The 22,324-nt window shown below is 40.3% G+C and overlaps 1 pseudogene; it reads right to left on the minus strand.

The window, feature by feature from the left end:
• Positions 1–211: 211 nt before the first annotated feature.
• LOC109570201 (small ribosomal subunit protein eS4, X isoform-like) overlaps positions 212–22,324 on the minus strand; it is a 57,927-nt pseudogene continuing 35,814 nt past the window's right edge.

Raw genomic sequence — 22,324 nt, forward strand, 5'->3', positions numbered from 1 at the left:
TTATCCAGGCAAGAATAGTGGGTTGCATGCCCTCCTCCAGGGGATCTTCCCGACCCAGGGATCAAACCCAGGTCTTCTGCATTACAGGCAGATTCTTTACTGTCTGAGCCACCAGGGAAGACCAAAATGACTTAGCCATTTTTTTTTTTAATGTGGTATTATCTTTAACTAAGTACAAAGACTTTTCCAATCATGCCACCCAGGAATCATTTTATCCACTGCTCTATTTGGCTTCTAGGCTCTTGCCTCTCTCCTCAGCAATGGTAAGGCAGATACCCATTCCATAGGGAAGGGAGTTCCATGGTTTGTTGCCTTTGCCAATAATGAAAATTTTTGAGAGCCATGTGGCAAAGCTGTGGCCATTGGCATCTTTCACATGAACTACATCGAAAGAACCAGGATATCTCTCCTGATTGGTGACCACACCAGTTCTTCTCAGGTTAGCACCTCCAGTCACCATGCACCAGTGTCAAATTTGATTAAATCAGTACTCTTTCCAGTCTCCAAGTCAATTTGAATGGTGTCATTCACCTTGATGAGGGAATCAAGGGTAGCGGATGATGTGAGTATCGTGGGTCACCAGATGAAGGATTCCTTTTGTCCCACAAAGATCTTTCCCACTTTGCCCAGCTTTTACCTTGCCTCCTCAGGTGTAATACAATGAACAGCAAAGCAACCACTGGTGTCATAGATCAGATGAAAACTCTCTCCAGTTTTATCAGTGCTGATGACATCCATAAAACCAGCAGGGTAAGTTATGTTGGGGCAGACCTTGCTATCAGTCTTAATGAAATTCTGCATATAGATCTCTATTTCGTCTCCTATTGGGGCATAGTTGAGTCTGTTCCTTAGGAAAATGATTAGGGGCAAACATTCCCTAGTTTGTGGGGCTGGTAGATGGACGAGGAGCAAACACACCAGTCAGTTTATCCAAAGCTTTGGAGCTGCTTTGGGCTTCAGGTGCTTCTCGGGACCACAAGCTGTGGCTGCGCTAGGCACTAGGCACGAAAAGGAGCTGACTTAGTTTTATTATTGCTTTTTGTTCTCTACAGACAATGTATCCTTTATTGCCTGAACCAAGGACAGACCCTTCTCACAGCATCTTCCCAATACTCTTTGCACTCACAAATAGTGTGAGTAGGACAGACATGTCCAGATTTCTATGCCTTATGTTTGAAAGAAGGTATCCTTACACATTGGCATAATTTATTGAACCCAATTAAAACTGTCTTCATCCACACTGCCTTAAATTTCTTTTCTTATTTTGACATTGCACCAAATTATCATTTTATTTAAGTTGTAAATGATAAAGCTATCACTTTTAAACACCTTAAGGTGGATCAATTTAATCAGATTATATTCTCCTAAAATTTAGCCAACATTAGCTCACTGCAAGAATAACAGTTCTGAAGAAGAAAGCGTGTTAGGGCCTTTGGAATACATTTTGTTAGTCTGTTTCCAAACTGGGCCAGTTAGAATCTTGCCCAGGATTTCTCTATTGTAGCTACTGAAAAAGAACTGTTGGGCTGCCCCGGTGGCTCAGTGGTGTAGAATCCACCTGCCAGTGCAGGAGAGACGGGTTTGATCCCTGATCCAGGAAGATCCAACGTTCTGTGGAGCAACTAAGCTCATGCACCACAAACATTGAGCCTGGACCCTAGAGCCCAGGAGCTGCCGCTGCTAAAGTCTACATGCCCTAGAGCCTGTGCTCTGCAACAAGAGAAGCTATAGAAACCCACGCAACGCAACTAGAGAAAAGCCCAGGCAGCAACGAAGAGCCAATAAATTAATAACAATTTTTTAAAGGAAAACAACTGCTCCCTTTGCCCTTGGGCTGATAAACTGGTAAGTCATGAATCTTGAGCTGCTCAGTTCAGTTCAGTCGCTCAGTCGTGTCCGACTCTTTGCAACCCCATGAACCGCAGCACGCCAGGCCTCCCTGTCCATCACCAACTCCCGGACTCCACCCAAACCCATGTCCATCAAGTTGGTGATGCCATTCAACCATCTCATCCTCTGTCATCCCCTTCTCCTCCTGCCCTCAATCTTTCCCAGAATCAGGGTCTTTTCAAATGAGTCAGCTCTTTGCATCAGGTGGCCAAAGTATTGGAGTTTCAGCTTCAGCATCAGTCCTTCCAATGAACACCCAGGACTGATCTCCTTTAGGATGGACTGGCTGGATCTCCTTGTAGTCCAAGGGACTCTCAAGAGTCTTCTCCAACACCAACAGTTCAAAAGCATCAATTCTTCGGCACTCAGCTTTCTTTATAGTCCAACTCTCACATCCATACATGACCACAGGAAAAACCATAGCCTTGACTAGACGGACCTTTGTTGGCAAAGTAATGTCTCTGGTTTTGAATATGCTGTCTAGGTTGGTCATGACCAACCTTACTTCCAAGGAGTAAGCGTCTTTTAATTTCATGGCTGCAATCACCATCTGCAGTGATTTTGAAGCCCAGAAAAATAAAGTCAGCCACTGTTTCCACTGTTTCCCCATCTATTTCCCATGAAGTGATGGGACCAGGTGCCATTTTAATTTTCTGAATGTGGAGCTTTAAGCCAACTTTTTCACTCTTCTCTTTTACTTTCATCAAGAGGCTCTTTAGCTCTTCTTCACTTTCTGCCATAAGGGTGGTGTCATCTGCATATCTGAGGTTATTGATATTTCTCCCGGCAATCTTGATTCCAGCTTGTGCTTCTTCCAGCCCAGCATTTCTCATGATGTACTCTGCATATAAGTTAAATAAGCAGGGTGACAATATACAGCCTTGACGTACTCCTTTTCCTATTTGGAACCAGTCTGTTGTTCCATGTCCAGTTCTAACTGTTGCTTGATGACCTGCATACAGGTTTCTCAAGAGACAGGTCAGGTGATCTGGTACTCCCATCTCTTTCAGTATTTTCCAGAGTTTGTTGTGATCCACACAGTCAAAGGCTTTGGCATAGTCAATAAAGCAGCTAGTGAACATTTGTTCACCAAAAGGAGAGCCTCTGACTGAAACAAAAGAGTTCTCTGATGACATTCTATTAGTTGAGTTCTGGCTTTCCCAGTTACATGAAACAATAAATAGTTCCCTCCCCCACTTTTTTTTTTGGTTAAGTTTGAATTGGGTTTCTGTCTTCCTTTCCAACCAAAAACATTTTGACCAATATATATTGCTTGAAATATAGTACTTATATGCAAGATTAAAACATTCTGTAGCTATACTAAATCTCTTTATATAAATGATTAAAGCAAATATAAATAGACATTGCTTTCTATGAGTGATTTGTAGCCTATGCCAACAAATGGCAGTTAGCACAATATATAATAATTTGCTTTACTTTTCGTAATCATTTTTCATTCTCTACAGTCATGTTTAAAAGTGATTTATTTTCATTCTAGACACTTGATTAATGATTGGCTCTCTATGTACACTAATTCCAATTCAAATTTAAAGTCATCTGTCTCAAATTTTGGCAAGAGAATTAGCAGTCCTGTACGTGTTACTACCTGAATGTTTACAATTTTAGTTCCTTACTGATCTCATTTTTTTAAAAATTAGATTCATAAAATTTAAAATTTTAGTGTAAGTCAGGCTGCAATTAAATTTGGAAGTATGGCAGAGTTTGGATTAGAGCTAAATCAAATTGGCAGGAATTCTGCAGCCTTAATGGCTATGTTTTACATGGTGCTATTAAAGTTATAGCCACATAAATTATGTCACTTAATCCTAGAAGTCTTGGAAATTAACCATGGTAAGAGGGAGCCCAGTGTTGATAAACTAAGCAGTATCGAGAAAACTGTTGTGAAAGTATCAGTAGAAAAGCAGATGGAAAACAAGGATCACATTAACTTTATAGGTTTTCTGTTTGTCTGTTGAGACTTATGCGCTAGAACCTTGATGGCTATGACTTGGCCTCCGATGCCTAGAACAGTCCCAGGCTTTTGGTCAGCACTCAGAAAGAGCTTGTTGAATGAATGAATGAATGTTCTTTAGTAGATACAAATCTCTGATGCAACAAGATTTTTCCTGTAATTACTGTAGGTTATCAGACTGATCCAGAAGGAATTTCAGGTATTCTCTTCTCCAGGCTTCCTCATTTTAATACTGAAGGAACTGAGATCAGAAGAGGTAAATGTTCAGAACAAACATGGAGTAATTAATCAGTTAACAAACATTTAAGGAGTATTCACTGCTGATGAATATTTGGAACTGTTTCAGATAATGGGAATACAGCAGAGCATAAGACAGCCGGAGGCTCTGACATCAAGAGTTTACATTCAGAGTGATGACTGAGTGGTCAGTGAGTAAATGAGATTTCCATTCCTTATAAATGATGCTACAAAATGCTAGTATAGAATATTGTGGTGGAGAATGACAGAACACGGGGAAAGACACAGCTGATTTAGTAGGTTACTCAGCACAGAATCTCTAAGAACTCTCATTTGAGCCAAGCCGTGAGTGATGAGGACACATCTATGCAAATATAGAGGAAGAGTATTCCAAGCGCAGGTGCAAAGGTTCTAACATGGAAACAAGCTTGGTGTGCTTGATGGAAAGAAAAACAGCCATAGTGCTTCTGCTGGAATGAAAAGGGGAGGAAATGAACAGAGATGAGTTTTGGTGGGCAAATACCACACCCTGTAGAACCCTGTGTATCAGGAAGAGAAGTTTTGGTTTTATTACAGAGGGTGATGAGACCCCAATATAAGTTTTGAGGAGAGAAGTCACAAAATCTAATTTTCATTTTAGCCATTTGCAGCTATGTGGATGGAACCTAGACATTGTCATACGGAGTGAAGTTTGTCAGAAAGAGAAAAACAAATACTGTATATTAACATATATATATGCAGAATCTAGAAAAATGGTGTAGATGAGCCTGTTTGTAAAGCACAAATAGAGTCACAGACATAGAGAACAAATGTATGGACAACTAGGGGGTGAACTGAGAGGTTGGGATTGACCTATATACACTATTGAGACTGTGTATAAAGTAGATAACTCATGAGAACCTGCTGTATAGCTCAGGGAACTCTACTCAGTGCTTTGTGGTGACCTAAATGAAAAGGAAATCCAAATATGAGGAGATATATGTATCTGTATAGGTGATTCACTTTGCTGTACAATAGAAACTAAAGAAACATTGTAAAGCAACTAGACTCCAATTTTTAAAAATTAATTAAAATTTAAAAAACAAAAGTTGAAGGAAAAAATAAGATTAATGAAAAAAAGAAAAATCACTGAGACTACTATATGGAGAAAGGATCAGACTGAAAAAGACAGGAATCTGGACTGATTGGAAGATGGTCTTAGTAGTTCAGGCTAGATGGTGGTCACCTGGCCTAGGGTGTGTCAGTGAAGATGGGAGCAGTAGCCAGACTCAAGACATACTTCGTAAGCACTACAGGACTTGTTGATAATTGCTTGTGGGCAGTTGGACAAATGAAGATACCATTTACCATGATGGGGAAGACCCTGGGAAGAGTAAACTGGGAGGAAGGGAGAAATAATTAGTTCTGCATAAAGAATATGCCTGCAATGCAGGAGACCCAGGAGATGTGGGTTCAATCCCTGGGTCTGGAAGATCGCCTGGAGTAGGAAATGGCAACCCACTCTAGTATTCTTGCCTGGAAAATTTCATGGACAGAGGAGCCTGGCAGGCTACAGTCCATGGGGTCGCAAAGAATCAGACACAACTGAACAACGAACAGACATATTAAGTTTGACATTTTTATTAAACACTTATAAGGAAATTCTGAAAGGTAGTTGGATAAATAAGTCTAGAACTCAGGATAGAGGTCAGGAAAAGAGGTATGGATTTGAAGTCGTCTGTGAATAGATGATACTTAAAGCCATGGCAGTAGGGAAGTACAGAGTGCAGGTTGAAAACACAGAGGCTTGCAAGAGGTCTGCTGGAGGAGGAGGAGCCAGAAAAGATGCTAAGAAAGAGCTCTCAGGCCAGTTAGGGGAAAATCAGATGAGTTTGGCTTCACGGACATCTATACAAGCAACCTTAACAGGAACTATCTCTTATCGATGTGGGGTTGGGAGAATGGAGGAATGAAAGCCTGACTGAAGTGCATTATGGCAAGAATGAGAGGCAGGACAAAAAGGCAGCAAGCTAAACATGGCTTTCAGAAATTTTTCTGTTGAGTAGGGATGAGAAATGGAGTGGTGATTGGTGGCGGGTGGAGGACAGAGAGAGAGATATTAGACTGCTAGTGGAGGCAATGCAATAGAAAGAATCTGATGATACAAAAGCGCAAGGGGATAACTGAAGATACACAGCTGTGTGAAAGAACTGGCCTTTGCCCTTGACTGGGGCAAGGATGCTTTACCCACTATGACTCAAGGGAAACACAGATGCTGAGGTTCAGCTGCCGGTGGGCTGCAGGATTTGGTAAGGAGTTGAGGCAGTTCTTGGCCAGTTCTATCAGAGTTGTATTCAATTTTCTCAAATCCCATTCTGGAGTATAACCACATAGCCTCCAATAGAAAATAATGTCATATTTCTTGTATTGGACACAATAGCTGAAACTGTTGATAGAGGTGATTCCTACTTCAGTTAATTTGAAGCGTGGAAAATATTCTGCAAATCTGTTATGTTCAGTGGTACAAAAATGTCTTTTATCTAATTAAATGGAATTCTTGTAGCACTAAGCTTGTCTTGAGGACATGTAGAAGAGACAAAGCCCTCAATTTTTTGTTTGAATAAAGGAGGAAAGTCAGTCAATACATGGAAAATGTGAAGGGAATCTGGGTCCTAGAAATCACGTTGAACCACTGAAATAGTCAACTCTGGAACAGCCCTACCTCAGATTTCTTGTTGTGTGAGCTGGTAAGTGTACTGACTGATGCAGATGTTTTTTAGTATTTTATTGGAGCAACAGGGAGCCATCTGGAAAAAACAAAATAAAGCTCAAACTTTATGCAAAATCAATTTCACACAAAATAAAATGTAATTTTAAAAGTACTGGACAAAGCATCAGACAGAGGAGCCTGGCGGTCTACAGTCCATAGGGTTGCAAAGAGTCAGACACAACTTAGTGACTGAACACACATGAGCTCACATGGGACATTTATGCCATAGAAAACTAGGCAAAGGTTAAAAGAGAAATAGAAAGCAATTTATGTTTAAAAAAAGAGAAAGATGTCTAGGATACATTTTTAAGGGGGGAAAGAAAGATATGCAATGGGTCACAAGGTAGCCTACCATTTATGCAAAAAGAGAGAGAAACCGATAATATATACAAGCTTATTTGTTGTCTTTCAGGACAGGGGGAGTAGGTAGTTGGCAGATGAGATCTGGAGAGAGCTTTTTTACTACATATCCTTTTCAGTTCAGATCAGTTCAGCCACTCAGTCTTGTCCAACTCTTTGCAAGCCCATGGACTGCAGCATGCCAGGCCTCCCTGTCCATCACCAGCTCCCAGAGTTTACTCAAACTCATGTCCATCGAGTCAGTGATGCCATCCAACCATCTCATCCTCTGTCATCCCCTTCTCCTCCTGCCCTCAATCTTTCCCAGCATCAGGGTCTTTTCAAATGAGTCAGTTCTTTGCATCAGGTGGCCAAAGTATTGGAGTTTCAGCTTCAACATCAGTCCTTCCAATGAATATTTAGGACTGATTCCCTTTAGGATGGACTGGTTGAATCTCCTTGCCATCCAAGGAACTCGCAAGAGTTTTCTTCAACACCACAGTTCAAAAGCATCAATTCTTTAGCACTCAGCTTTCTTTGTAGTCCAACTCTCACATCCATACATGACTATTGGAAAAACCATAGCCTTGACTAGACGGACCTTGGTTGGCAAAGTAATGTCTCTGCTTTTTTATATCCTTTTATTTATTTATTTTTATTATTATTTTTACTTTACAATATTGTATTGGTTTTGCCATACATCAACATGCATCCGCCACGGGTGTACACATGTTCCCCATCCTGAACCCCCCTCCCACCTCCCTCCCATACCATCCCTCTGGGTCATCCCAGTGCACCAGCCCCAAGCTTCCTGTATCCTGCATCGAACCTGGACTGGCAATTTGTTTCTTATATGATATTATGCATGTTTTAATGCAATTCTCCCAAATTATCCACCCCCTCCCTCTCCCACAGAGTCCAAAAGACTGTTCTATACATCTGTGTCTCTTTTGCTGTCTCGCATACAGGGTTGTCATTACCATCTTTCTAAATTCCATATATATGCATTAGTATACTGTATTGGTGTTTTTCTTTCTAGCTTACCTCACTCTGTATAATAGGCTCCAGTTTCATCCACCTCATTAGAACTGATTCAAATGTATTCTTTTTAATGGCTGAGTAATATTCCATTGTGTATATGTACCACAGCTTTCTTATCCATTCATCTGCTAATGGACATCTAGGTTGCTTCCATGTTCTGGCTATTATAAACAGTGCTGCGATGAACATTGGGGTACACGTGTCTCTTTCAATCTTGGTTTCCTCGGTGTGTATGCCCAGCAGTGGGATTGCTGGGTCATAAGGCAGTTCTATTTCCAGTTTTTTTTAAGGAATCTCCACACTGTTCTCCATACTATGTATGGAGTGCATTCCCACCAACAGGGTTCCCTTTTCTCCACACCCTCTCCAGCATTTATTACTTGTAGACTTTTGGATCACAGCCATTCTGACTGGTGTGAAATGGTACCTCATTGTGGTTTTGATTTGCATTTCTCTGATAATGAGTCATGCTGAGCATCTTTTCATGTGTTTGTCAGCCATTTGTATGTCTTCTTTGGAGAAATGTCTGTTTAGTTCTTTGGCCCATTTTTTGACTGGGTCGTTTATTTTTCTGGAATTGAACTGCAGGAGTTGCTTGTATATTTTTGAGATTAGTCGTTTATCAGTTGCTTCATTTGCTATTATTTTCTCCCATTCTGAAGGCTCTTTTCACCAAACTAAACAAAAGAGGAAGAGATAGGGAATCTACCTGATAAAGAATTCCAAATAATCATAGTGAAAATGATCCAAAATCTTGAAATAAAAATGGAATCACAGATAAATAGCCTGGAGGTAAGGATTGAGAAAATGCAAGAAAAGTTTAACAAGGACCTGGAAGAAATAAAAAAGAGTCAATATATAATGAATAATGCAATAAATGAGATAAAAAACACTCTGGAGGCAACAAATAGTAGAATAACGGAGGCAGAAGATAGGATTAGTGAAATAGAAGATAGAATGGTAGAAATAAATGAATCAGAGAGGGAAAAAGAAAAACGAATTAAAAGAAATGAGGACAATCTCAGAGACCTCCAGGACAATATTAAACGCCACAACATTTGAATCATAGGAGTCCCATGAGACAAAAAGAAAGACCATGAGAAAATACTTGATATCCTTTTATGCCTTTAAATTTTTTAATCATGTAAGAGTATTGCCTACTTTTTTAATAAAATAAAATATGACTCCATGTATATTCATAGTAATGTCTCAGCATTTTAGGACTTTTTTTTTTTTTTTTTTGATTCCCTATAAGATAGGTAGTTCAGAGAGCTCTGAAGTCAGGCTTTCTGGGTTCAAACTCTGATTCCACCAGCAACCTTAAGTAATCTACTTAACTTCTCTGTGCTTTAGCTTTCCTATTTTCCAAGATGGGGATCATTTTGAGAACTGAAGGTCAGGATTCTTGAACTGCTTAGCCCAATGCTGGACCCAGAGTAAGGCCACACCAAAGGGTAATGAGCATCATTTCTAATTTGCTGTGAATATCAAAGCAGCAGAAATTTTAAAGCAAAAGCTGTTCTCCTAAGTCTTAATTTTGTTATTCTGTGAAATGTAAGTAATTTAAACTGGTCCATTTAACAAATGGAACATGATGGATGGATAATAAAAATGCCAACACTAATAGCTGGCAAATATTTTCTCATTAAGACCTTTTTTCATCATCTATTGTTCTCGTTTTTTCTCTTTCAGTATGTTGTATTTTTCTTAAGCTGTAACATATTATTTACAAAATGCTTGCTGACAACATCATTATCTTTTCCACAAGCAAATATGAAACCATCAGTAGAACCTGAACCTACCTTTTTCCATGCTTTTTTGTGTGTGTCAGTAGTTCTGGTCACCCTATCATCTCCTGTGAGCCCCTGAAGAACAAAGACCACAATGAGTGATCACGGTCATATCCCTGGTACCTGCCACGATGCCTGGAGCATAAAGGCATTCGGTAAAGAGTTGTTGAATGAATGGACAAATAAATGAATGCATACTTGAGTTCGAGAGAAAATGGAGGGAAAGTAATCCTCTTTCTACTTCTGTAGCCTTGCACAGTCAAAAGAAAACAAATGAGATGCTAAGGTTCATGGAAAGTTCAACAACAAAGAAAAAGGTTTCATCTTCTTATCCAGTTCATGAGCTCAATGAGTTCACGTTGCTTAGAGGTTCTCTCTGGTTGCAGTTCTGAAAACTATTGTAGGACAAGTGAAGAAAACATTTATGGAATACCTACTGTGTATGAGGTACTGCATTAGACACGTCAATACATTGTTTAAACCTCTCAACAATAATAAGAGATAAATGTTATTCCTACTTCGTAGATAAGAAGGGGGTTATCTTCTAAAGGAGGTACACAAACTATTCAATGATAGAAATCAGCCAATCCTAAAACATTCCATCTATAGCTCAATAGCCTGAACTCTGCCTATCTAATTTCAAAATTAGCTACAGTATCTTTCTCAAGCAAATGTTCTAACTTGGAAGCCAAGCTGTAGGGTAAGATAAAAATAATACAGCAATACCTCTATACATATTTCTGATCACTTTTAAAGTAAAAATATATAGCTCTAAGATAGCTGCTCAAAAGGTACTTGCAACAAAGTAGTCTGGAATTCCACTAGGACTTAGCTTGGTAGATTTCTCTTTGACTTACTATCCAGACATTTTGTGGGGGAAATTAAGAGACACAGTGAATGATTATACTATTGCTTTTTATCATCCCTTGCTGATGAATATAACCACTAGGGTAGCTGATGATTAAATTTTAAGTGTCAATTTGGCTAGGCTATGGTATCCAGCTGTTTGGTCAAATGGTCTAAATATTGCTGTGGAGGTATTCTGTAAATGTAATTAACGTCTATAATCAGTGCATGCATTCATGTAAGTTGCTTCACTCGTGTCCAGCTCTTTGTGACTCTATGGACTGTAGCCCGCCAGGCTTCCCTGTCCATGGGATTCTCCAGGCAAGAATACTGGAGTGGGTTGCCATGCCCTCCTCCAGCAGATCTTCCCCACCCAGGGATAAAGGAAAGGAGATTACCCTTAATGAAGTGGATGGGCCTCATTCAATTAACTAAAAGCCTTAACAGCAAAAATTAAGGATTTCTGGAAAGGAAGAAATTCTGAGTCAAGACTAATATGGAAATCTTTTCTGGGTTACCAAGCTGCTGGCCTGCCCTATGAGGTTTAGACATACCAGTCCCCACAATCAATTCCTTAAAATTAAATCTCTTTATGTTTATTTACATATATGTAAAATAATTTGGGAGAAGAGCATTCATAATGCTCAGCTGTAAGAATCAAAACATTCAAAAATTTGTTTATTTGCTTTTTTAGCAGCACCATGAGGCTTGCAGGATTTTAGTTCCCCAACCAGGGATTAAATCCTGACCATGTAGTAAAAGCACCAAGTCCTAACCACTGGACAGCCAGGGAATTCCCTAAATACTTTCTGTTTAATCAGAAGTTATACTGATATCTTTTAAGCTTTGGGAGTAAAATATTCAGATGGGGGCTGTGGCATTGTGAATTATAATAAGAAATATATCTTTGGTCTTCATCCCCATTTCTGGTACCGAGCTCCTAAAACCCCTGAAATTTCATAAATGTGAGAACGATAAAAATGTCTTTTTTATGTTAATGAGTGACTTTTGTAAAGCCCTAGGTTAATGAAGGAGGAGAGGGTGTGAGGCAAGGGGGGTTGGTTGTCAGGGAAAGCCAACCACAAGGGGAGAGGGGCTGGAGGTTGAACCAGTTGCCATTGGCCAACGATTTAATTAGCCATTCCTATGTAATGAAGTTTCCATGAAAACCCAAATAGACGGGGTTCAGAGAGTTTGCAGGGGTTGGAAGACTGGTGCTCGGACAGGGTATGGAAGATTTGTGCCCTTACCACATGCCTGCCTTCTGGCTATTCCTGATTGGTATCCTTTTATCATGTACCAATGATCTAGTAAGTAAATTGTTTCTGTGAGACACTCTGGCAAACTAATTCAACCCAAGAAGAGAGTAGAGAGAACCTTTGATCTTCAGCCAGTTGGTCAGAAGTACAGGTAACAACCTAGACTTGAGATGGGCATCTAAACTAGGGGGTGGGGACAAACAGTCTTGTCAGACTGAGCCCCTAGCCTGCAGAATCTGATTCTATCTCCAGGTAGATCAGTTCAGTTCAGTTTCTTAGTCTTGTTCAACTCTTTGCAACCCCATGGACTGCAGCACGCCAGGCTTCCCTGTCCATCACCAGCTCCCAGAGCTTGCTCAAACTCATCTCATCCTCTGTTATCCCCTTCTTCTCCTGCCGTCAATCTTTTCCAACATCAGGGTCTTTTCAAATGAGTCAGCTCTTCGCATCAGGTGGCCAAAGTTTTGGAGTTGCAGCTTCAACATCAGTCCTTCCAATGAACACTCAGGACTGATCTCCTTTAGGGTGGACTGGTTGGACCTCTTTGCTGTCCAAGGGACTCTCAAGAGTCTTGTCCAACACCACAGTTCAAAAGCATCAATTCTTCAGCGCTCAGCTTTCTTTATAGTCCAATTCTCACATCCATACATGACTACTAGAAAAACATATGGGTTTTAATATACAATAATTCATTTCAAGTTCTAATATATATTTATAAGTTGTGTTTCTCTGGAGAACGGTGACTGATATAGAAGCTATGCTATTTGCAACAGATCAAAAATAAACTAGTATTAAGAAGACTGAAATAATGAGGAGTCTGAGTCTCTTACTGACTAACATTTATTCAGAAACGTTAATTCCAAATCTGCTTTGAAGTCCTACAGTCTCTAATTATAGTACAAAAAGACCCATCATTTTTAAAAAGTAAAATTAATTGCAGGTCATTTTAATTTTTAAAACACATGTGATTTATTTAAACACTCTGAAGCACTACTTTTAGGGATCCCATAGGATTTTTCTTTCACTCCTTAGGTTTTATCCAGGTTGTATTACCATATCCATCTTTAGATGTGCCCCTAAACTTTTAAACTTTACTAATTTTAAAATCACTAAAATATGAAATAAGAACTATCAGGAAAGTAACTGGAGCAGCCACACACACCAAAAAAAAAAAAAAAATTGGAGGAAAATACCACAATGCTCTGAGTAATTAGGGGACAATCACTTAGCAATACGGAACAGAAAAGAGAGAATGAAGCACAAAGTGAGCTGACTTTTCTGAAAAGTGTTTGAATCTCAAGTGTTGAAAACATGCCTATGGGACTTCCCTGGCAGTTCGACGGCTGGGACTTCGTCTTCCGGTGTGGGGACTGTAGGTTCAGTTCCTGGTTGGGGAGCTGTGGTCCCATGAGCCTTGAAGCCAAGGAGTCAAGGCATGGGGTGAAGTGGTGTTATGGCAAATTCAGTGGATGCTTTAAGAATGGTCCATATTGAAAGATTTTTTTTTAACAAAAGCATGTTGAAAAGTAAAAGAAAAAATGTCTAATTTTCTCAAGTTTATATAGGGAGGCAACGTAGGTTTTTAAGGAGCACCTACCATGGACCAGAGTCCTGGCTGGGAGTTGGACACAGCTCCCCCCTCGACAAACATTAGAGTCTAGTGGAGGAGACTGTCAGACATGTAAACAAACAATTGCAATGAATTGCAACATGCTTTGCAAAATGATTTCATTTATGCTGATTTGGGAAAAAACTTTTCCCAGGCAGGAAGGACAAAAGGATGACTGCTCTAAAGAAAGAGAGATTGCAAAGAGAAAGTGAGAGACAGCCTTCCAAAGAAGGTGAACTTTCACCTGGGTCTTGAGGTAGACAGAGCGGGTCATTTGAGAGTGCAGAGAAAAAGGATCAAATCTCTCCAGGCAGGAGATTTCCAAAGACACAGAATTTGAGTTAGGGCCAGACTAGCAGCCTGACTTTGCTGTAGGGTATGTGGTGGGGCATTGCGCAAGGTAAAGTAAGAAAGATAGGACTTACCGAGAGCCTGGAAATGGGGGAAAGGGGAAAACGCCTGAATGTTTGGTTTGGGAAACATGGCTGTGGAAAACAGAAGGCTGGAGACAGGACGAACTGCTTTGGAAGGAAGAAGATGAGCTGAGTAGGGGAATGATGAGATTGAAGAGCTATTGGAATGTCCAGGTGGAAATCTCAAGTAATCACAATAACCCAGGTCTGCCACTTGGGAGAGGGATTAGGCTAAAAATATAGGTTTAGTCCTCATTAGCAAACTAAATGAGAGTCCCCAGAGGAAGAGGGCAGGATGATGAAAGGAAAGAACCAAGGACCAAAACTGCTGAATCCTAATATTTAAGAGGCAGACGAAAAGAACAGCCCTGGAGGATGCTGCAAAAGGTCAAGGAGCTATTATTGTGCTGTTTTGTTTTAATGTGGCAAATTATATATGACACCGAACACACCATTTTAACCACTGTTAAGTGCAGAATTTAGTGGCATGAATTACGTCTACCACATGGCACAAACCATTACAACTCTTTCTGAAACTTTTTCATTACTCCAAACAGAAACCCTATAGCCTTTATGCAATAATTCTCCATTGCCCCTAACCCAAGCCCCTGGTAACTTCTAAACGCCTTTCTGTCTCTATGAACTGAACTGCTCTGTGTACCACGTATAAGTGGAATCATACAATATTGTCCCTTTGTGCCTTACTTATTTCACTTAGCATGGTCTCTTCAAGTTTCATTCATGCTTCATTCCTTTTTATATATTTTGAGTTTATATGCGCACTTATGTCTGACTCTTTAGCCCACCAGGCTCCTCTGTCCATGGGATTTTCCATGCAAGAATACTGGAGTGGGTTGCCATTTCCTTCTCCAGGGGGTATTCCTGATCCAGGAATCAAACCTGTGTCTCCTGCATCAGAGGAGCAGATTCTTTACCCACTGAGCCATTTTATATGTTGTGCCTTTTTAAAAATCAGGAAATAGAAGCAGAGAGAATAGTCATTAAGGGTATACTAGGGTTATTATTAAGGCTTACCCACTGGGACTTGCCAGAGGGAGAAAGAGAGGAGATAAATCAACTGAGAGGCCAGAACTGAAAGTCAAGTGCAAAAACTATGATGAACTATGAACTCTGTGGTAGAGCAGACAGACATCTGGGAGTTGGAGGTTGCCGGGGAAATCGTCATCCGAGAACCAGGGAGCAGTGTGTCTGGACTGATGCGTGAACCCAGCACAATATTCCCCTCTTCTGATGGGAAGGCCTGGTGGGAATTAGTTCTGTCTGAACAGTTCCACAGGCCCTGGGTGAAGGGGGTAAGGGGTTGGGTGGGGGCTGTGACTCACAGTTACTATCTGAAGAAAAGTAAAGTGCATGAGTCAGAGAAGCACATCAAAAAAACAGGTCATCAAGCAGAGAGAGAGGGGAGCTGAAGGGCAGCTCAAGCCAGGTGAAAGAGGAATATGCAGATAGAATGAGTGAAATACTCAGAAGCTAACATCAGAGGCTAAGTTCTATTAACAGAAGCTTTGTATGAGTCGGGCAGCTTCATTGAAAAGTGCTAAGACTGGAAAGACACAAAGAGAGTGAATTCAAATGAAATAAATAATTGGAGAAAAAAGAATCAGAGTATACAGGGCCATACTCTCCAAATATCTATGCCAGATAATTAGGGTACCTATGTATCACTGCTGGTTGCCCCTCTGTTAATATTTTTGCCCCCAAAGCTTAAAAGATAACAGTGCAATTTCTAACGCTCCAAAAAAGTTATCCTGAATGCTTTTAATTCTTATAGATGAACATTATAAATATTTCATCACTCATATTATTACATTATTGGTTGAGAAGTTAAATTTCTTCTTATATAACATTTACGTCAAATAACGTAACTTTGTCACATAGCAAATGTGATCACTGGGCTTCTGAATTCACAAGTTTACAAATTTTTCTGGAAAATGAAGTCAAAGAATTATAGTAGACTATAGAAGGACTACCATCCCTGGTGGTTCAGATGGTGAAGCCTCTGCCTACAATGCAGGAGATGCAGGTTCAATCCCTGGGTTGGGAAGATCGCCTGAGGAAGGAAATGGCAACCCACTCCAGTATTCTTGCCTGGAAAATCCCTTGGATGGAAGAACCTGGTAGGCTATAGTCCATGGTGTCGCAAAGAGTCGAACACGACTGAGCGACTTCACTTTCACTTTCATAGGACTGACCCAGACTTGCCTGTGAGTATCCGGGAGTCTCCAGCGGAGGCATGGGTCGGTGGTGGCCTGCTGCAGGGCTGGGGGCACTGAGTGTAGCAGTACATGCATGGATTCTTTTGAAGGAGGTCACCATTATTTTCATTACCTCCACCATAGTTTGGCCCCATGTAAATAGCAGGGAGGGAACACAGCCCCACCCATCGACAGAAAATTGGGTTAAAGATTTACTGAACATGGTCCCACTCATGGGAACAAGAACCAGTTTGCCCCTCAGTCAGTCTCTCCCAACAGGAAGCTTCCATAACATCTTAACCTTCTCCATCAGAGGGGAGACAGACTGAAAACCACCATCACAGAAAACTAACCAATCTAATCACATGGACCACAGCCTGGTCTAATTCACTGAAACTATGAGCCATGCCATGTAGGGCCACCCAAGATGGACAGGTCATGGTGGAGAGTTCTGACAAAATGTGATCCACTGGGGAAGGGAATGGCAAACCACTCCAGTATTCTTGCCTTGAGAACCCCATGAATAGTATGAAAAAGCAAAAAGATATGACACTGAAAGATGAACTCCCCAGGTCAGTAGTTGCCCAATATGCTATTGGAGATCAGTGGAGAAAGAACTCCAGAAAGAATGAACAGATGGAGCCAAACCAAAAACAACACCCAGTTGTGGATGTGACTGGTGATGGAAGCAAGGTCCGAAGCTATAAAGAGCAATATTGCAGAGGATCATGGAATGTTAGGTCCATGAATCAAGGCAAATTGGAAGTGGTCAAATAGGAGATGGCAAGAGTGAACATTAACATTTTAGGAATCAGCGAAAATGGACTGGAATGGGTGAATTTAACTCAGATGACCATTATATCTACTGGTGTGGGCAAGAATCCCTTAGAAGAAATGGAGTAGCCATCATGGTCAACAAAAGAGTCCGAAATGCAGTACTTGGATGCAATCTCAAAAACGACACAATGATCTGTTCCTTTCCAAGGCAAACCATTCAATATCATGGGAATCCGTTTATGCCCCAACCAGTAACGCTGAAGAAGCTGAGGTTGAACGGTTCTATGAAGACCTACAAGGCCTTTTAGAACTAACACCCAAAAAAGATGTCCTTTTCATTATAGGGGACTGGAATGCAAAAGTAGAAAGTCAAGAAACACTTGGAATAACAGGCAAATTTGGCCTTGAAGTACAGAATGAAGCAGGGCAAAGGCTAATACAGTTTTCCCAAGAGAACACATTTGGTCATAGCAAGCACCCTCTTCCAACAACACAAGAGAAAACTCTACACATGGATATCACCAGATGGTCAACAACAAAATCAGATTGATTATATTCTTTGCAGCCAAAGGTGGAGAAGCTGTACACAGTCAGCAAACACAAGACTGGGAGCTGACTATGGCTCAGATCATGAACTCCTTATTGCCAAATTCAGACTTAAATTGAAGAAAGTAGGGAAGACCACTAGACCATTCAGGTATGACCTAAATCAAATCCCTTATGATTATACAGTGGAAGTGAAAAATAGATTCAAGGGATTAGATCTGATAGACAGAGTGCCTGAAAAACTATGGACAGAGGTTTTGCGACAATGTACAGGGGGCAGTGATCAAGACCATCCCCAAGAAAAAGAAATGCAAAAAGGCAAAATGGTTGTCTGAGAAGGCCTTACAAATAGCTGAGAAAAGAAGGGAAGCTAAAGGCAAAGTAGAAAAGGAAATATACACTTATTTGAATGCAGAATTCCAAAGAATATTAAGGAGAGATATGAAAGCATTCCTCAGTGATCATTGCAAAGAAATAGAGGAAAACAATATAATAGGAAAGACTAGCGATCTCTTCAAGAAAATTTGAGATACCAAGGGAACATTTCATGCAAAGATGGGCTCAATAAAGGTCAGCAATGCTATGGACCTAACAGAAGCAGAAGATATTAAAAAGAGGTGGCAAGAAAATCTTGACGACCCAGATAACCATGATGGCGTGATCACTCACCTAGAGCCAGACAACCTGGAATGTGAAGTCAAGCAGGCCTTAGGAAGCATCACTACAAACAAAGTTAGTGCAGGTGATGGAATTCCAGTTGAGCTGTTTCAAATCCTAAAAAATGATGCTGTGAAAGTGCTGCACTCAATATGCCAACAAACTTAGAGAACTCAGCAGTGGCCACAGGACTGGAAAAGGTCAGTTTCATTCCAATCCCAAAGAAAGGCAAGGCCAAAGAATGCTCAAACAACTGCACAATTGCACTCATCTCACACGCTAGCAAAGTAATGATCAAAATTCTCCAAGCCAGGCTTTAACAGTATGTGAATCGTGAACTTCCTGATGCTCAAGCTGGTTTTAGAAAAGGCAGAGGAATCAGAGATCAAATTGCCAACATCCGCTGGATCATGGAAGAAGCAAGAGAGTTCCAGAAAAACATCGATTTCTGCTTTATTGACTATGCCAAAGCCTTTGACTGTGTGGATCACAACAAACTCTGGAAAATTCTGAAATAGATGGAAATACCAGACCACCTGACCTGCCTCTTGAGAAATCCGTATTCAGGTCAAGAAGCAACAGTTAGAACTGGACATAGAACAACAGACTAGTTCCAAATAGGGGAAGGAGTACGTCAAGGCTGTATATTGTCACCCTGCTCATTTAACTTATATGCAGAGTACATCATGAGAAACGCTGGGCTGGAAGAAGCACAAGCTGGAATCAAGATTGCCAGAAATATCAACAGCCTCACATATGCAGATGACACACCCTTATGGCAGAAAGTGAAGAAGAGCTAAAGAGCCTCCTGATGAAAGTGAAAGAGGAGAGTGAAAAAGTTGGCTTAAAACTCAACATTCAGAAAACGAAGATCATGGCATCTGGTCCCATCACTTCATGGGAAATAGATGGGGAAACAGTGAAAACAGTAACGGACTTTATTTTTGGAGGCTCCAAAATCACTTCAGATGGTGACTGCAGCCATGAAATTAAAAGGCGCTTACTCCTTGGAAGAAAAGTTATGACCAACCTAGACAGCATATTCAAAAGCAGAGACATTACTTTGCAACCAAGGTCCATCTAGTCCAGGCTATGGTTTTTCCAGTAGTCATGTATGGATGTGAGAGTCGGACTGTAAAGAAAGCTGAGCACCGAAGAATTGATGCTTTTGAACTGTGGTGTTGAAGAAGACTCTTGATGGGCCCTTGGACGGCAAGGAGATCCAACCAGTCAATCCTAAAGGAAATCAGTCCTGAATATTCACTGGAAGGACTGATGCTGAAGCTAAAACTCCAATACTTTGTCCATCTGATGCAAAGAACTGACTCATTGGAAAAGACCCTGATGCTGGGAAAGATTGAAGGCGGGAGGAGAAGGGGACGACAGAGGATGAGATGGTTGGATGGCATCACCAACTCAATGGACGTGAGTTTGAGTAAACTCCAGGAGTTGGTGATGGACACGGAAGCCTGGCCTGCTGCAGTCCATGGGGTCTCAAAGAGTTGCACATGACTGAGCAACTGAACTGAACTGATGGAAGATCTGAATAACATTAACAAATAAAATGTAATCGTCGTGTACAGAACGCTGGACCCAACAACTGTCGACTACCTGTTACTGGGTTCGCCAAAAAGTGTGTTCAGGTTTTTCCATACGATGCTATGGTGAAAAGCCTGAACACACTTTTAGGCTAACCCAAAATTTTTCTAAGACACAAGAAACATTTACAAATATTCTCTGTATAGGCCATAAAGTAAGTCATCATGAATTTCAAAAGACTGAAATCATATATGGCTATGCTAGAAATCAATAATTTAAAAATGATAACTAGCAATTAAGAAATATACTTCTAAATAACTCATGGGTCAAAAAAGAAATAGATATGGAATAGATATGGAAATTTTTAAATGCCATGAATCAAAACTTAGAGGATACTTCTAAGTTTCCAAAAGAAAATTTACAGATTTAATTGCAAAAATTATAAAATTTAAATTGCTGAAAATGTAGGAGCTAAGCAGACTTCTCAAGATGTTGGAAAAAATTACAGCAAAATAAACCCAAACAGGAGAAGGGAGAACATAATAAAGTAAATAATAAGGAAAAAATAAGGAAATACAAAATAAAATATAATAGTATCAACAAAGCCTGATATTTGTTTGAAAAAAATTAAAAATTGATACACATCTATTGATATGGGTTAAGAAAGAACAAATAAGCATATCAGGATGGAAAAGCAGACACAATTATGGTTACTACAGACATTAGAAAGTTAATAAAAGTATTGTACCAGAGCAAGGCAACAGATAATTCAGAAACTCACTTTGGTGTAGTATGTATCTAACCAAATGGGAAAATCCAAGTTCAGGCAATATAAGTGTACTCTTGGGACTTCCCTGGTGGTCCGAAGGCTAAGACTCTGCACTCCCAATGCAAGGGTCCCAGGTTCAATCCCTGGTTGGAGAACTAGATCCCACCCGCTGCAACTAAAAGAACCTGCAAGCTACAACGAAGACACAAGATTTCCACATGCCACAACGAAGACCTGGCACAGCCAAATAAATAAGTATTTAATAAATACACACATAAGTAAATGTACTCCTCAGGCTCTGGAACTAATACTTTTCTACCTTTACATTTCCTCAACGTTAAAGAAGTAGCTTAAAGGACATAATTTGTGCATTTGTCTATTTTCTCTTTAAATAGCATCATATAGCAAAAATTGTACAAAAAACTCTTCTAAAGGATATGAACTTTGTGAAATAAAGGCCAACTGTGAATTTTAAATAATAAAAATTAATAAGATAATATTATGAAGAACTTTATGCCAAAAATTTGAAAGTTTAAAAGACATGGGCAAATTCATAAAATACTGCAGAGAATTAAGGCAAAATTTAATTGTGTAAGCATACTAATTTAAGAGGATTCTTTCTCCCAATAACTCTTCAAATATGCTGAAGTGTTAACTATTAAGTTTAATCAAAACTAGGAATGCTTTACATACATAGGATATGTCAGCTAGGGTGATTCTGCCCACCGAAATAGGGATTGTTGTTGTTATTGTTCAGTCACTAAGTCCTGTTCAACTCTTTTGCGACCCCGTGGACTGTAGCCTGCAGGGCTCCTCTGTCCATGGGATTTCCCAGGCAAGAACAGCGGAGTGGGTAACTACTCCTTCTTCAAGGGATATTCCTGAGCCAGGGAGCAAATGCAAGTCTCCTGCATGGCAGGCGGATTCTTTACCACTGAGCCACCAGTTGTTGCTCTTCAGTCGCTCAGTCGTGTCCTACTCTTTGCGGCCCCACAGACTGCAGCACTCCAGGCTTTCCTGTCCTCCACCATCTCCTGGAGCTTGCTCAAACTCATGTCCATGGAGTTGGTGATGCCACCCATCGTTCTCTGTCATCCCCTTCTCCTCCTGCCTTCAATCTTTCCCAGCATCAAGGTCTTCTCCAATGCGTGGGCTCTTTTTACTTTTTTTTTTTTCCCATTTTTACAATGTTGTGATTTCTGCCATAGAGCATTTACTTTTTAAAAAGACTTGCAATTGTAAATTCTTTCCCTGTCTCTTTGAGATCTGTCTTCTATACTCAAGAATGTGTCTTTCATGGACCTGGGAGCCATCTCTCTGAAATGTAGTCATCAGAAAAGATACAACCCCAGTCTCTGGAGGGTAGGAGCCCAAGTTCAATAAGCATCACTTAGCAAACAGATGCCTCAGCCTGTCTTCTCCTAGCTTCTCTGGACATCGTTCCTTTCCCATACTAAGCAGTATTGTACCTCTTTTGTTCTCATGTCTGCTGCTGACTCTGCTGAGAGTCTCATGTTTTACCCTTAGCAGTTGATTGAAGTATTTCTTAAAGTAAGACAATTGCCTTCATAAGATAAATTCAAGTGCCACTTATAAAGAGAATTTTTTACCTGATACAGCTCATATAAATCTCCATATATATCTATGTACATGTCATTCTTGAATCCCTTATCAC

This window comes from Bos indicus, chromosome 16, assembly GCF_029378745.1.
Source record: "Bos indicus isolate NIAB-ARS_2022 breed Sahiwal x Tharparkar chromosome 16, NIAB-ARS_B.indTharparkar_mat_pri_1.0, whole genome shotgun sequence".
In the NCBI taxonomy this organism is placed as follows: Eukaryota; Metazoa; Chordata; class Mammalia; order Artiodactyla; family Bovidae; genus Bos; species Bos indicus.